The sequence below is a fragment of the Myotis daubentonii genome, chromosome 18 (genome assembly GCF_963259705.1).
Source record: "Myotis daubentonii chromosome 18, mMyoDau2.1, whole genome shotgun sequence".
Lineage (NCBI taxonomy): Eukaryota > Metazoa > Chordata > Mammalia > Chiroptera > Vespertilionidae > Myotis > Myotis daubentonii.
The window spans coordinates 33183057-33199412 of NC_081857.1; the positions used below are offsets into that span (position 1 = coordinate 33183057).

The 16356-nt window shown below is 41.9% G+C and overlaps 1 protein-coding gene across 5 annotated transcripts in view; it reads right to left on the minus strand.

Annotated features, from left to right (window-relative positions):
- The window catches only part of WARS2 (tryptophanyl tRNA synthetase 2, mitochondrial), a 67134-nt gene that overhangs the window by 35903 nt on the left and 14875 nt on the right, over positions 1-16356 (minus strand). Inside the window, exon 2 of one of the 5 annotated variants that reach the window (XM_059674070.1) lies at positions 12308-12355. The exons of the other annotated variants lie outside the window; for them this stretch is intronic. The gene's annotated coding sequence lies outside the window, so the exon portion shown is untranslated. The remainder of the gene's footprint in view (positions 1-12307; positions 12356-16356) is intronic. 5 annotated transcript variants of the gene reach the window in all.

The window sequence follows — 16356 nt, forward strand, 5'->3', positions numbered from 1 at the left end:
ATATAATTAAATATATATTAAGTGTAGTTAATTATATAATTAATATAATTAAGTGTGCAGGATCTTGGGCTAGAAATTTGGAAACCTACACTCTATTTCTAATATTACCTCTTGATAAAGTTACTTAACTTTTTTGTGCTTCAGCTTCTTTTTACTTTGGTAAATCACACTTGGTTTTTTATTTCTTCAAAAGAAGTTACCCATTGTTGGCCCTTTTACACTTATTTTTTTAAAAAATATATTTCTTTATTGGTTTCAGAGAGGAAGGGAGAAGGAGAGAGAGATAGAAACATCAATGATGAGAGAGAATCATTGATCGGCTGCCTCCTGCACACCCCCACTGGGGATTGAGCCCGCAACCCAGGCACGTGCCCTTGGCCAGAATCGAACCTGGGACCCTTCAGTCTGCAGGCCGACGCTCTATCCACTGAGCCAAGCCGGCTAGGGCCCTTTTACACTTATGACTCAAGATGATTTTAGAATCATTTTGTCAAATTCCAAGAGAAAAGAAAAATTGTTGGGGTTTTTGATCAAATTACGTTGAGTCTACAGATTGCTTTGAGGAGAACCAACATCTATATACGGTGGGTCCTCCAATACAGGAAACACTTAGCATATGAGTGTTTAAGGTAAAACCCTGGGGCTGTAGTTGATAACCTTGTGTTGTGTAATTGCAATTTGCTAAGAGACCAGAAGTTAAATGTTCTTACCAAAACAACAACAAAAGCAAACCCACAAAAAACAGACAAATAACATAAATATGTGAGATGATGGATATGTTACTCAACTGTATGGGGGGGAATCCTTTCACAATTATATCGTATTATCTCCATGCTCACTTTAAATATCTTACAACTCCATTTATCAACTATACCTCAACAGAGCTGAACTTTTAAAAAAGTAACATCAAAAAAGTCCTTATCTTTATACCTGCCATAGACGTGAGAGCCAAGGCTACTTACATTTGCCTTTCCCATCCCCAGGAATTCCAAACACGACAAATATGGTCTGTTTTCCCCATAGCTGCTCACTTTTCTCTCTGCTCCTGAGATGACAGCCCTAAAGTAGAATGCCATGTTATAGGTCCAGAGTTGCACTTGATCTAAGCACTCAGGAGACCTCAAAGATTTTTGACTCTGAGGATATGAAATATATCTTGAAGTAACTGCAAACAAATATACCTTACCAATGAAACACACACACACACACACACACACACACACACACACACACACAACAGGCCTGCAAATGACTAACTCCCCAAATCATAATTTAGAAATAATTTGTAGTTGAGAACTGAGGCTCAGGGAGCAGAGAAAGAGGGAGGGAGAGAGAAAGAAAGGAGGGGAGGGGTCCTAGAGAGAGGGAGGAAGAGATGGAGAGAGAAAGAGAGAGGAGTTAGCATAGAATAAGCACCTATCACTGAGGCTTCCTCCAATACCTTGAGACCTTAACCAGCCCTGGGTTCCTGATATGGGAATAAGCAAAGGGAGCTTTCAGTGAGGTAAAAATGATTAATGGGCGTTAGGGACTGATTGATGAAGGGAGAAAGCAAAGCAGAAAAACAAGCTCTGAATTTAATAAATAGGAGAGAGAGAAAAAATACCATCCAGAAATACTTGACCTAGGATGAAGAGAGACTCTTTATGTTAATGTAAAGAGTTATGACGACTAGGAATATCAATCTGGAAAAAAAAAAGAGTAGGAATATTTCCACATCAATGCCTCCATGGTCAAACTAAGGAATTACTCCCTAGGAGAAATGGAGAAACTAATTCTTGAGGGAACTAGAAGAGAAAGCACCAGAGGACAGACAGAGGGGAAAAGGAATTGTGACCAGTGGGAACGGCCCGAAGAGGATCTAATACATCTTTTTCACTCTCTAGTTTCTGTGATTTTCTGTGTCCACGCAAAGGGAATGATGTTATCAAGAAATGTTTCGTTCAATGTTCAAGCAGCCATTAAGCAAATACAGCCTGGAAATGAGAACTGGATTTTTGGTCTTAAAAATATACAGAGAGCATCCTGCTCTTCTGCGGTGAGTTTATGTTCGCGTCTGTTCCCGGGGAAGAGTCAGCAGGCGGCCCCGCGGCATGGTGGGGGAGATACGCCTGGTACCATGAAATCACAGGGCTGGAATGTGGAGTTCGGATGTGGGGAGGATGGGGGTTCTGTGTTCAAAAGCACTGGAGTTGGGGGAGGGGGGGGGAGCCTGGGCTTCCTAGTGGACAGGAGGCAAACCACAAAGAAAACAGCTTTAGGACTAGCCACAGGCATTCATTCACTCATGGGAAGCCTGGAGCATCAACCTACAACCCCATCACAGGGTAAAAAAGGGGCATTTTCACAAAACAGGGCTTCATTTTTATTTCAGGTGTATTTCCTTAACAAATGCCACTTCCAACCAGTACAGTGATTGGCTCATTTTGTGACAGGACTAGCACTCCCAATGGGCAGCTGCAGCCCTGGGATTTGAACTGTTCCAGAAGAGAGGGTGGGTGTGCGAATCAAAGGGAGAGCATACTGATCAATCCGGCAGATGTAGCTAAAACTCCTCCTGTCTGAAGGGACAGTGCATATGTAAAAATCAAAATTATCTTAATTTTAACTACTGCACCTAACTACAATTGAAAAATCCCAAGTTGCTAATTATGGAAAAAAATAGTTTTTGTGATTAACTAAATAGAGCTTCTGTCTTTAATCGCTAGTGAATAAAATACATTAAAAGGAGGCTGCCTACTAGCTTTGAAACTCAGTGACGGTGGGAACCAGACATCAACAAGAGATTTCAAGACTCATTACAGAATCCTGCTTCCATCCAGCTGCAACGCCAGTTGTTCATCACACCTGTCTCAACCCCAGTCAAAGGTAAACCAAAAACTTGGCTGAACAATTACTATGTCCAACTGGTCCTATGAATGGCATATTATCACAGATTGTGATAAAGGAGTAATCAGCCTGGCCAGTGTGGCTTAGTGGTTGAGTGTCAGCCTATGAACCAGGAGGTCACGGTTCAATTCCTGGTCAGGGCACAGGCCTGGGTTGCCAGCTTGATCCCCAGTAAGAGGGCATGCAGGAGGCAGCCAATAGGTGATTCTCTCTCATCATTGATGTTTCTCTCTCTCCCTCTTCTTCCTCTCTCTGAAATCAATCAAAAAATATTTTTTAAGTAATCAACAATAATAGTATCAACGAGTTGGGATGAAAGTCTTTCTGTAAGTCTAGTTATTCTGTGTGTAAATAAAGTATACAGCTTAACACTCTCATTCCATAGCTCTCTGTTAGCATTCTCAATTCTATCCTTTATGTCACCCAACTATTTCAATCCTAGGCTCCCCGAATATCTCCTCAAAACTCTTTAAAATGTGTGCACTACCAATTAGTGATTTAAGAGCTGAAATAGAGGCGACCCTGTATAGCAAAACAGCACTTCAGCCGGGAGGACCCAGGTGCTGTGTCTTTGAAGCTTGTTTTGGCTGTGGCTTAGCGTTGTTCTGCCGCAGTCAGCTCTTTCTTCCAGAAAGTACAGGAGCCCAGGGTCTGGAGAGAAAGTGCTGACTCAGCACCGAGAAAAATGGGTTTGTTTCTGCTTAGAAATGAAACCAGATGCTCAGATCTGGGAATCAATATAGTAAATATTAATTCGGTATAAGAGAAAGCAGGTCATATATGGCCCCCAAAGAAGAAATAATTTATAGGTCAACAATTAAAACGGAAGGAAAGATTGTTTTTTAAAAGGGGGGAACTTATCTTTTTTTTTAAAGACTGTGATTTTCTTTTTAAAAAAATATATTTTATTGACTTTTTACAGAAAGGAAGGGAGAGGGAGAGGGAAAGAGAGTTAGAAACATTGATCAGCTGCTCCTGCACACTCCCTACTGAGGCTGTGCCTGCAACCAAGGTACAGCCCTTGACCGGAATCAAACCAACACCTCCCCTTCAGTCTGCAGGCCGACGCTCTAGCCACTGAGCCAAACCGGTCAGGGCTAGACTGTGATTTTCTTAAGGGCCTAGGTCAGTGGTCAGCAAACTGCAGCTCGGCAAACTGCGGCTCGCGAGCCACATGCAGCTCTTTGGCCCCTTGAGTGTGGCTCTTCCACAAAATACTGACTTCTGCACATGGGCCACGAAGTTTCCATCACACTGTACGTGCGTGCCTGCACGTGGTATTTTATGGAAGAGCCACACTCAAGGGGCCAAAGAGCCGCATGTGGCTCGTGAGCTGCAGTTTGCCAACCATGGGCCTAGGTGATAAGCACTTGGTACCAATTGTTAGGCGAGTGAAAGAATTTAAAAGGAATAAACTTGAGTTTTAAAAGTTTCCTAGAGACTTTTTAAGCCACTTCCAAATATTAAGAGCTGGGCACCTTTTTCCTGGGTGCCTGTGCTGTCCTTCCATCAGCTGATGAAATGCTTTCACACAAGTCTTTCCCTTCTTGGGGGCGCGTCCACTATCAGAACTTCCCTGGCACTTGCTCAGACCTCATCTCAGGCGATGAATCGGAATCACTGGCCCCACTTCCCAGGGAAGGACAGGCAAGGTCTGGACCCGAGCTCCCATCCAGTCTGTCTCCTTCCTTCATGCGGGGCTGCACCCAGATAGAATTTCCTGACTTCAAGGTTGGCTTGGCCTGGCCTTGAGGAACCCTCACTCCCACCAACACCTCCCCTCCACCCACACACTTCTCAGAAGGGGAAAGTGTGCCACAGAGAGGTTTACCAAAAGGCCAAGGGCACACAGCAGCTGGGACCAGAATCCTGATCTCCAGAGCTCTCTCTCTCCTCCCCTCCCTCCTTCCCCTCCCTCTCCCTCTCCCAGAGATTCCCCCCCTTTTCCAAGGACCCTTCGCTCCCTCCCTCCCTCCTCCCTCCCTCTCCCTCTCCCAGGGATCCCTGGCCTCCCTCCCTCTCTTTCCCCAAGCAGAACAGACCCCTTCTTCACCAGCTCCTCATTACTGCACATATCGCACTGGTAACTTGGTAAATACTGTCTTATTTGCTTAGTAAATATTTTCCCACCTAGAATACGAGCTCCTCTAGGCCAGGGCTGTCTCTCTCATCTTTACATCCCCAGAACATAGCAGTGCCAGGTACATTGTGAGCACCTAATAAATGTTAGCAGAATGAATGACAAATCTTTTCCCCCCACTTTGGCTCCAAATGTAAAGGGCAAAATAACGGTAAACAAAATGGACCAAATGTTCCAGTTATAGGCAGTTCTTAACAAGCTATGTTCTAAGAGCTTGTTTGAAAATTGGTTTTCTGAAACTCACAGACTCAACTCTTTAAATGGTGGTTAAGCTCCTGGAAGGCAGCCCATGGAAGCCTCGTTGAGCCCACAGTATTCCTGGAGAATGGTTTTAATATCCCATTTCAGCTCTACCTAAACACCATTCATAAAATTGTTTCTGTGGGAAGATGAACTCCAAGTTCGATTTGGGACACCAGAAACCCACCCCGTGGTGGCTCTGACTGTGAAGTCGAAAGGGCTTAAGAGGAGCAATCTGATGTGAAGACAAGGTTGCATTTTCCTAGGGAATAGACTTCAAAAATTAGACTGTATGATCACTGCAAGTGGGACAACATGCCAAAGCTTCCCAAGCATCCATTAGCTTTCCTAACACTGGTACTGTGAGGATGGCCCTGGGGGCAGCTGCCCTGGCCGCATGCAAGAGCAGAAGGAAGGCGGAAGGCAGGCACTGGACGCTTCAGTAGGTAGCCTGTACCAGCAGCAGCGCCAGATCAGGGAACTTGCTAGAAATGAGGCCCGGCCAGTGTCACTCAGTGGTTGAGTGTCGACCTATGAACCAGGAGCTCACCATTCGATTCCTGGTCAGGGCACATGCCCGGGTTGTGGGCTTAAACCCCAGTGTGGGGTGTGCAGGAGGCAGCTGATCAATGATTCTCTCTCATCATGGATGTCTCTATTTCTCTCTTCCTCTCCCTTCCTCTATGAAATCAATGAAACATTAAAAAAAAAAAAATACCAATTTCTTTGTCCTCACCCAGACCTACCAAAGCAGAAATTCTAAGTGTGAGCTTAATCCAGAAGAAGAAATGAGAAGCGTTAGGCAACCTGGGCTTGAACAAGCCCTCGGGTCATTCTGATATAAGCTCCCGTTAGAGAGGGATTTAGGGCACCAATGTCAATGCTTCAAATTCCCTTCAACTACGTAAAATGAGGTCCAGATGAAAGCTCTAGAAATGAACAAGGGGGGACATCTTCTTAGCCAACAGTTCTGTCTTGGCTGCACAGTGATCAGCTGGGAGCTTTAAAAAATACCGATGCCTGGGCCCCTTCCTCAGAGATTCTGATTCAATCAGTCTGGGATTTGGCGTGAGCACCGGGATTTTTAAAAGCTCCCCAGGTGATTCTAATGTGCAGCCAAGATGGAAAAAACACTGCTCTAAGCCAACTACTACACAATTATTCTCCGCAGCTGCCAATCTGCTAAGAAACACACACAAATAAAATAAAAAGACTGTAAAAATGTGAAAAGTAAATCCACTTATAATTTACATTTCAAGGCAACACAATCCCTGAGACAGTTACGTATTAACACGTGGTCAGAGGCCTGCTTGGCTTCAGGCAGTTCTGCTGTCCCATTCAGCAGCCAAGCCCGTCAGCAGGTTTGAAGGTGTGCTTACAGGGGTGGGCAAACTTTTTGACTCGAGGGCCACAATGGGTTCTTAAACTGGACCGGAGGGCCGGAACAAAAGCATGGATGGAGTGTTTGTGTGAACTAATATAAATTCAAAGTAAACATCATTACATAAAAGGGTACGGTCTTTTTTTTTCAATAGTTTTATTCATTTCAAACGGGCGGATCCGGCAGTGGGCCATAGTTTGCCCACGGCTGGGGAGAAAAGGCACCTGTTACAGGTAAACACACCACCTTCCACTGTTAGGTAAACTTACTTGGCAATACCCGGTTCCATAACTTATGGCTCAGAGATTCAGGGAGCCTATATAGCCCGAACTTCACCAAGAAAATAATCCCACTAAGAAAGTTTCAACATCAGAATTGTAATGGATAGAAAACAAACTTATCTCTGCAAAATAATTCTCTTTTGTACCCATTTCCCTGCCTGGCAAACTCTCTAAAACCCTCTGATCCCTATCAGAGAGTCTGAATTCAACACTCCAGCAGCTGTGAGTCTCACGTTAACTCAATCACATGACCAAAACTTGGACTAACAACAGGAGGTCTTGGCTAAGTGAAGCTGAGATGCCAAAAAGTCTTATACACAACATGTGAAATAACGCCATGACTATCGCCAGTGTTCTGAACCTCCGAGGAGAATTTCTTACAAGGTACTCACAGTCCAGAGGAGGAAAAATTTCTAAAGTTATTTTCATGGCATAAAGAGAGAGAGAGAGAGAGAGAGAGAGAGAGAGAGAGAGAGAGAGAGAGAGAGAGAGAATGACTCTCTTGGCTGTCTTGACCACTACTAGGAGAAAGAAGTTTCATTTTCCAGCAACCCATGGCTCCTTTCTCATCATCCAACCTGTAGCCGGATACAATCCCCAGGGTTGTTTTCAACATTCACATCAGTTCAGACCCTCTGTCAGCTCAGATTAACTCAACTTTAGACTAAGTTACAAAAATGGCAAAGGCAAGCAGTAAAATATGATAAGGATAATTTGTGTGGTTATTAACCATTGGTTAAGAAGCAAGCTCTAGCTCCAGGTTGCCTGCGTTGAAGTTCTGTCTCTTTACTTATATGGCCGTGAGCATCCATAACACGGAGATAATAGTTATACCCACCTCACAGAGTGGCTGGGGGACTAGAATGAGATTATCAGTGTGAAGTGCTTGGTGCCTGGCATGCAGTGAACAATCCATAGTTAGCTGATCATTTATGAAGGTAAAAAACTTAAGTGTCTCATATATATAAAAAAAATGTATATATGTATAAATTGAATTTATTGGGGTGGCATTGGTTAATAAAATTATATAGGTTTCAGGTATACAATTCTACCACACATCATCCGTATATTGTATTGTGGTTTATCACCACAAGACAAGTCTCCTTCCATCACCATTTATCCCTCCTTACCTTCTTCTACCTCCTCCCCCCCACACCCTTTCTCTCTAGCAATCACCATACTGTTGTCTGTCTGTGTCCATGCGTCTTTCTCTTTTTTCTTCACTTAATCCCTTCATCCTTCTCACCTAGGGCCCCCCACCCCCCACCCCCACCTGCCCTCTGACAGCTGTGAGTCTGTTCTCTGTATCCATGAGTCTGTCTCCACTTCGTTAGAAACAAAAGAAAAAAATAAACAATTGGGACTACATCAAACTAAAAAGTTTTTGCACAGCAAAGGAAATAGTGGAGTTAGGGCTTGACCTACATAGATCAGCTTCAGCTGTCTATACTGCAGAGACTACGAGGATATAAGCAAAGCATTCAAGAAATTGTTTGCTTTCACCCCCCCCCCCCCCCCGTCCAATAAATGATGCTACCCTTCTAGAAAGTATGACCTCAAATCTGCTTTAATTTTACATTATAATGAACTTCTAAGGAGACGTGTGGTTCTCTCTCTCTCTCTCTTTCTCCCTCCCTCCTCACAACAAAGACAACTGCCCTGTACAGGTCTTGTTTTCACTTAGAAGTGGTGGTCGGCACCAGCGCAGGTGACAGGGACAGTGGTTCTTATTCATCTGGGCAGCAGCTTCCGTGCTAATTCTAAACACAGGTGGTGAGAGAGACAGCCAGCGGAAGGGGGAAGGACTCACCGCTGACATGTGCAACCGGGAAGATTGATGGTTTCCCTCTCTCCTTCTCCCCAACGCGCCGGCCTGGGGGCAGAGTCGCGGGCGCTGCTGTGCTGGGGACAGTGAAACACACAGCGCAGTGTCTACCTTGCTGCCGCGCTGATTAATGAGACTGAAATGACACAGAAAGCAGGCGGCGCTCCGGCCAGGGAATTCACAGGCCTTTCTTTCTTTAATGATTTCCACAAAAGCAGTTCCCATAAACAGCCGGGCTCGAACTGGAGTGCCCCGTGGCTTGAGCGAGGCAGGGGTATATTTGGAGGAATGCGCCGAGCTAAGGGTGAGGGTGGGAGGGGAGCTTGTAAGGAAGTAAATTCACTTACGATCGGGTGGGTACAAATCATAATGAACAAATTCATCTCCTCTATCTGCTTCCAGGTAAGGTAGTTATTCACCTACTCAACTTACTGTAAAGAGGGCCAGAGAGGACACTTGCACGAAGATTTCCTTGCTAACAACACACTTGGTGTTTTGAGCTGGGAGATAATATCATCAATTTTTCATGCTCTACCGTAGCTACATCTACATTAAAACAGTAATTTCTCTTTGAGAAAAGATGAATTTTAACACCAAATATTATTTCTGGTACTTACTATCAAGTATCTATTGGGTATACCCATTTGGAGGTCCCACCAGCAGCTCTTCAAACTTAATACCATATCAAAAATAAGTCTAATCATGTCTATGATTTTTTTAAAGCTCCTTAGGAAGGATTCTTATGATGCTTTGTATGAAATAAACTTAAGGAGAAAACGAGAAAAATTCACATTTGGAAAGCAGCATCAGCTGATCATGAATTCATGTCCCTTTTTAAATTGGAAAGATCATCTGAATAATCTCTGGGAGCTCTCGATGATAGGCCACAATGTCAGGAACAAAGAGTCCAACACATTTTGACACGCCACGTAGCTTCCTGCGTGTCGCACCTCTGGGCTCGTACACAAGTTTGGAAAGTGTACGTATGTAGATGCAGAGACTGTGTTGTCAAAGAAGTATCAGTATTGGAGGCATTTCAGAATTTTCAATTCCTCACACTTACCAATAAACCTTAGAATTTCCCACAATCGAGTGCTTAGCTCTTACTGTAAAACTTCACCATCACTTTCAATTTTCTACTCCTATTTAGTGGTGACATCACAATTCTGATTTGTACTCACTCTGTGTGTACATGTATGTGTATGTTTGAGTATATAAAATAACTTGACAGTCTTCCATCAGTTGTCTCATTGTACCTACTAAAATTCAATATTTATTTATAAGAGCCTTCCCTTTCCTGATTATTTACACAAATTGGTGACTCTCTTCTCATTCTGGTATTAAGTTGCCTCATCATGTATTGTTCAAGCTGAAGAAATAATTACTTTACCAGGAAGGTAATGTAGCATTATAGTTTCATTCCTCTAATCCCAATTATTTCATTTGGAATTTGTGCATTCCTGTACTAATAAAGTTGTGAATGTATAAACCAAAAATAATGATTTTCTTGTATATTTTAGTTTGATTCTCAATAACTCCAAAAGATTGCCTTTATTCGCCAATCAGTATTTATCATGTCCCCTTTGAGGTTAATGCTGTTTTCCAATTAGCTTTCAACTCTGATTTTGTTTTTATATATTATATGTTTTATATGGGTATATTCTATTTTTATAAATATGCTTGGAGTGAAAAATGATAATTTTTCAACAGCTTCACCATGAAATCAGCATTCACACTCAAACTATAATGATTTAAATGCAATTTACTTCCAAGTTTTTCAGACCACTCCCTCTCTAATTGGAAATGTTTACGTTGTACATAATTTTCTTCTATGAATATATTTCAGTAGGTAAAATAATTAGTGTTCTAATAGGTAAAATAATTAGTAAAATAATTAAGTAGGTAAAGTAATTTAGAAAAGAATTAAAATAATAGAACACTGCTCTCATTTTCAACAATTTCAATCTGATGGTTGAAAGTACATTATTTTTCATCTACTTATTATTGAACAATTATTAATCATAAAATACTTGGTACCACAAGTGACACCACTGGTTGTCAAAAGCAGTAACTCTTTGACATTTTTGTAAAAAATAACATTGATTTTTATTTTGATATTACTATCAAATAATCATCGTTATTGAGAAAGTGATAGCAAATGCTCGAATCTGAGCCACCAAATAACAAAAAGAGTGAGTGACTTTCTTTATTTTCCATCTTGATGAGAATTTTTTTAAAGCATTGTTGCAGAAGAAAATAGCCCAATGCCCTTTCAGATTTATGTAACAAGTATTTTACAAGTTCTCCCATGTTCCTGACAATCTTACCTTTTTTGCTGGTTCCCACCCCACCAGCACTGCTGAGTTAATAAGGCCCAAGTCTACCTTTTCAGCCTTTTTCTTCCACCACCCCACTCCATGAATTAGCTATATACCCATCTTAGTCCCCTGAAGAACTGTACTCTTTTTCAGCTCCAGCCCTTTGTACATTCAATTCTCTCTGCCTACTTGCCTTTCTCCACTTGACAAATGTCAATTATCCCTTACGAACCAGTTCAGATGTTACCATGTTTGTGAGGTCTTCCTCCCACAAGACCTACAATGCTTTGTTCTCCCTCCTTTATAGCACGGGGCTGTTCTGTAATTCACTTTCCCTACAAGACTACCACCATCAGCAGCCAGTGAAATCTTCACGGGTAAGAACCATGTTTTTATTCCTAATATCAACAAGGTGAAGGTTCAATATACATAGATGAAGGAAGTAGAAATGAATACTAACTGTATGTGGCTTAGAGAATGCAGGAACTGGGAGTCAGGCTTCAGTTCCTTGACACCCAGCAGCCCCAGGAGAGAGTAAGAAAGGACATTTATCGAGACTAGCAGGGCATTTTCAAATGATCCCTTCTCAGGTTACCCGTGCAAATGCTACTTATTTTTTAGCCATCAATATCTACAACACTCAGAACACTTTTCCCAATTCTTAATGTATTGTAACTTTAGTTGAATCTATACTATGCTCTTGGAATAAAATGTCCTGAAAAATATTTTACGAACCCTTTAAAAAGTGGCTCAACTCTCTGTAGAATGCAAGCAATCTTACCTTAAGGTTCAGAGTGAATTTTATGTGATGATTTCCTGACATTCTATTTTAATAATATGCTGTTAAAGAGGCATTCACAAGTACAGAGGAGCTCATAGTATCAATTCAGCTCTGCCCTTGGGGTGAGTGTGTCTAACCTACAATACAGGGTCATTTCCTCTTTTCGGGAGGACAAGCATCGCATGCACCCCACTGGGGACCAGGCGCAACCCTAGTCCAGCAGGGGCAGAAACACAGCAGAGTGCTCGCTGCAGGACCAGGATGTTCTGAGTTAAGAAACGGGGTTTATGGGAAAACCTAGCGGAAATGGGTTAACGTTTTTTTAATCTGAATCTTTAAGAAGGGTAAAATAAGAATCTCACAATCAACATCAGATGTTGGGTGATGACTTCAACACGACAAATAACCTCTTAAAACAAAATATTTTGAAATCTAGTTCCTCCTTCACTTACCTGCTGCTGCTACGGTTCACGGGGCCAAGGCTTCCACTGTGACGGTTCCTAAAACCAAAAGCAACGTGGAGAAAAGGCTTTGTTTGGTCCTACTGGTGTCTCCGGTAATGAAGCGACGGCAAACTCCTAATGTTGACTGGTAAGTTGAGGAGAAACGTACGTTTCAGTATCTGGATCATTTTAACTTCCCTTTGTTAGGAAATAATCCATTTGGAACATTAGTTCACTGATTTAAAATCAGAACAAGACCATGCTGTATTTTATGAAGGATAATGCATACATTTTCCCAGTGAACAAGTCACATTTGACTAGCCACATTTGACTGCAGAATGTCCTCTGCAGGCCACGGTTGCTCCGTATATAATTACTAAATGAATGAGAGTTTCATCACCAGGTTCCTTTTTATTATCATAGAAAAATAAGTCTTTTTCCTTTGCTTTTCAAACATGTCTATCCCTGTCCTTCTTTCCCTTCTAAGGCTTCTACTGAACTAAAGGCACATGCTATTAAATCTGGGATCTTGATGTTCAGTTTTCATATCTGATACAGGTTCCCAAGCCTCTTGAACACACCATGCTAGCCATTCCGTTTTAAATAGAAAGATCTGAATTATGTCAAAGTTACCGGAACATTCAGATGAAGGGGCATACAGGAGGCAGCCCATCAATGTTTTGCTCTCACACTGATGTTTCTCTCCTTCTCCCCTCCTTTCTCTCTGAAAATCAATTTTAAAAATCTTTTTAAAGAAGGTTACATGTACCGTAAGTCCTCACTTGAAGTTGTCAATAGGTTCTGGGACTTGAAGTGAAATGACATAAAACAAACCTAATTTTACCATAGGCTAACTGACATAAGCAAGAGTTAAGTTCCTAGGGTATCTCATCAATGTTATAATGGAATGATGTGGAGCAAAATGACATTATTCAAGGACCTGTTGTATGTGCACAAAGCTTAGCAGGGATAATGCTGCTAAGAATCATCAACATTGCTTTGCTTAATTTATGTTTGGAGATTTTGTTTTGTTTGTTTGTTTGTTTTGTTAATTCTCACCCAAGGATATTGTTTTCATTAATTTTTAGAGAGAGTGGAAGGGAGGGAGGGTGTGAGAGAGAGAGAGAAACATCGATGTGAAAAAGACACATCGATTGGTTGCCTCCTGCACACGCCCTGACCAGGGGCCGGGGATTGGACCTGCAACCCTTCAGGGCACAGGCCGATGCTCCAACCACCAAGTCACACCAACCAGGGCTTGGTTGGTTTTCTTAATCTAGGAGAACTACTTGTTTTTCCCCAATACCAAGATATCTGAAGAGAGAAGAGAAGGACAGGGAGATTTTGAGAGTAAAGTCTCTGAATGACACCAGTTTGGAGCAGAGTGAGAAATGACTTTGGCTCTACTGGATACACTGAAAAAAGTGCAAAATCAGAGTGCTGGTGTCCACAACACTCCCTTCAGTGAGCTGGCCAGCAGCCAGCAGGGGCTTTTCCAGCTTCCTAGGTCAGCAGGAGAGATCTGGGAGTTTCCTTAGTATTTAGGGTGCAGCTTGGGGCCCATTCCTGTCCACCGGGAAAAGTTGTGCTCATGGGTAGGGCTTGGCAACTCTTCCTGCCATCCCATCTCTGTGCAAGAGATAAAATGGCAACGATCCTACAATTTTACCTACTGTAGAAGCTATAAATTCATCCCTCAGTACATCCTGCAAACACCCTAGCCAAAGCCTGCTTTATCAGGGCTTAGAGTTAGATGGCCTCCAGCTACCTTAAAACACAGCCAGATGCTCCCCGGTATTACAGGTCTCATTATGCAAGGCTCCTCCCCATCCCAGAGGAGACCAAACGACATGCCATTGCTTGCTTTTGCTTCCTATCCACATTTTAAAATAACAGAAGAAAAAGAAGAAAAAAATCAGCCACAATTGGCTCCAGTTGGTGTGAATAATGAGACGTGGTTGTCAGATTCCTGGAAAGCTGCCAGCCTGGTCATTAGCTGGCCAGATACTGGGCCCACTTATCCAGAGGATAAGGAATACAGTTTTAAATGAGGTCAATTTTAAGGAGACTTTAAATTTGGCATTTGGGTGTGGGATGAAACCATCTAGGAATTAAAATCCTCCGTACATTAAGTTCTCCCCATAAGAAAGAGGTAGACTGGAATGAGATGGAGCTTCCTCAGCTTTGGACAGCAAGCCTTGCCCAATTAAAACCTGGTCTTTTTTTGAAGTCTATGATGGAAGAATCCTAGCTTTGACAAGTTGGCAGTAATCCTTGTGATCTATTTTACTGGGATATATATACATATATACTGCAAAACTGGAGAGCAGACTCTGCCTGTGATCATTAGACAGACTGGACCAAGTGCCTCAAGCCTTTGATGCCCCTGACATATTATTTTCTGGATGGTGTCCAGCAACCCAATGCAGAATAGCTTTTTCTCTACTGTATCCAGATGGCAAATGGAAGAGATCAAATTCAACAGTTTCAGGGCTAACCTTAATGGATGTGAAAGGCTGGCTTCTCTACCAGCTTTTCAGGGATCTACAATACAAAAAAGGCCTTTGAACAAAGAGACAAATAATTGGCTTCCCTCCACCCCCCTCTCTTCAAAACTAAACCATGGATGTGGTAATCTGGTTCAAATCCATCTTCTGGTTGAAAAGGACAGCCAAATATCTGATCAGTTCTAATCACGGACACTCTCGTGACACTTTCTTTTCTTTTCTTTTTTAAAAAACAGTTTTACAGTTTTTAATGCATTTTAAATTAGGAAGGGAACGAAAGGCTCTCGTGATACTTTCTGTGAAGTTCAGATGGATGTTATTCTTAATATTCTGGACAGCATTTTCCTCCCTTCAGGCAAATATTTTCAATCTTCCTCTATTTCCTCCAAAACTTTAATAATAATTATATACACACACACACACACACACACACACAAACACACACATATATATACACACACCAATATATACATGTTCCTAAATGTTTTAGCAGCAGCATCTTATAGTAAGATTCTCACACCCCCACTAAGAGCTGAATTTCAGAATGGGCTAGCATGAGTCTTACACATTTGTATTATTGTATAAGCACAGACTAGGACTTCACTATAAAGCCATTTGTGCAGGAAGGAATAAGGTAGGAAGGTCTACCTCACTCTTCAGGCTTATTGAAGTTCCAGAAATACCTCATTATAAAGCAATGTCACATGAAAGTCTATTGTGTAGATCATAAGATGGGCTATGTAATGAGTAAGTGGTAGAGGAGGCAACCATGAGGAGGAGGGCTCAGTATTTGAAAGAAGGGTACAAGTTTAACCTCTGTGAGTCAGCAAAACAGAAATAAGGTGATTTAAAGTAGGAGTTCTTAACCTTGGACAGTGATGGCGAACCTATGACACGCGTGTCAGAGGTGACAGGTGAACTTATTTTTTTGGTTGATTTTTCTTTGTTAAATGGCATTTAAATATATAAAATAAACATCAAAAATATAAGTCTTTGTTTTACTATGGTTGCAAATATCAAAAAATTTCTATATGTGACACAGCACCAGAGTTAAGTTAGGGTTTTTCAAAATGCTGACACACCGAGCTCAAAAGGTTCGCCATCACTGACCTAGGATGATGAAATTGTACACAAAGTTTTGAGAGTTTATGTACATATTTTTCTAGGTAGAAGGTCCACATTTTAATCAAAGGAAATAGTGACACCGCCCCTCAAAGTATAAGAACTCTTAGGATAAGACTTAATAGAAACAAGATGAAGGACATTAACATATCTAAAGAAAGAATATGCCCCCTGGATGGGTGGAAGCATAGAAAAAGAAGCTCTATTGGAAAAACCTTGGCCATGTGTTTAAAGAGCTGACCAAGGGAAATGGTGTTATAACAGTGGCCAGCAATATGTAGCCCAAGGAGTATATCCCATAGTGGAGATGGAGCTTTGGGTTATCATAACTTGATTACACTGGCCAATGAGGAGATCCCATGAACATCCCTATCAAGCTATCTTATTTAATAATTGGGCTTCCTAAATAAATTTGCCTGCAAATAGAGA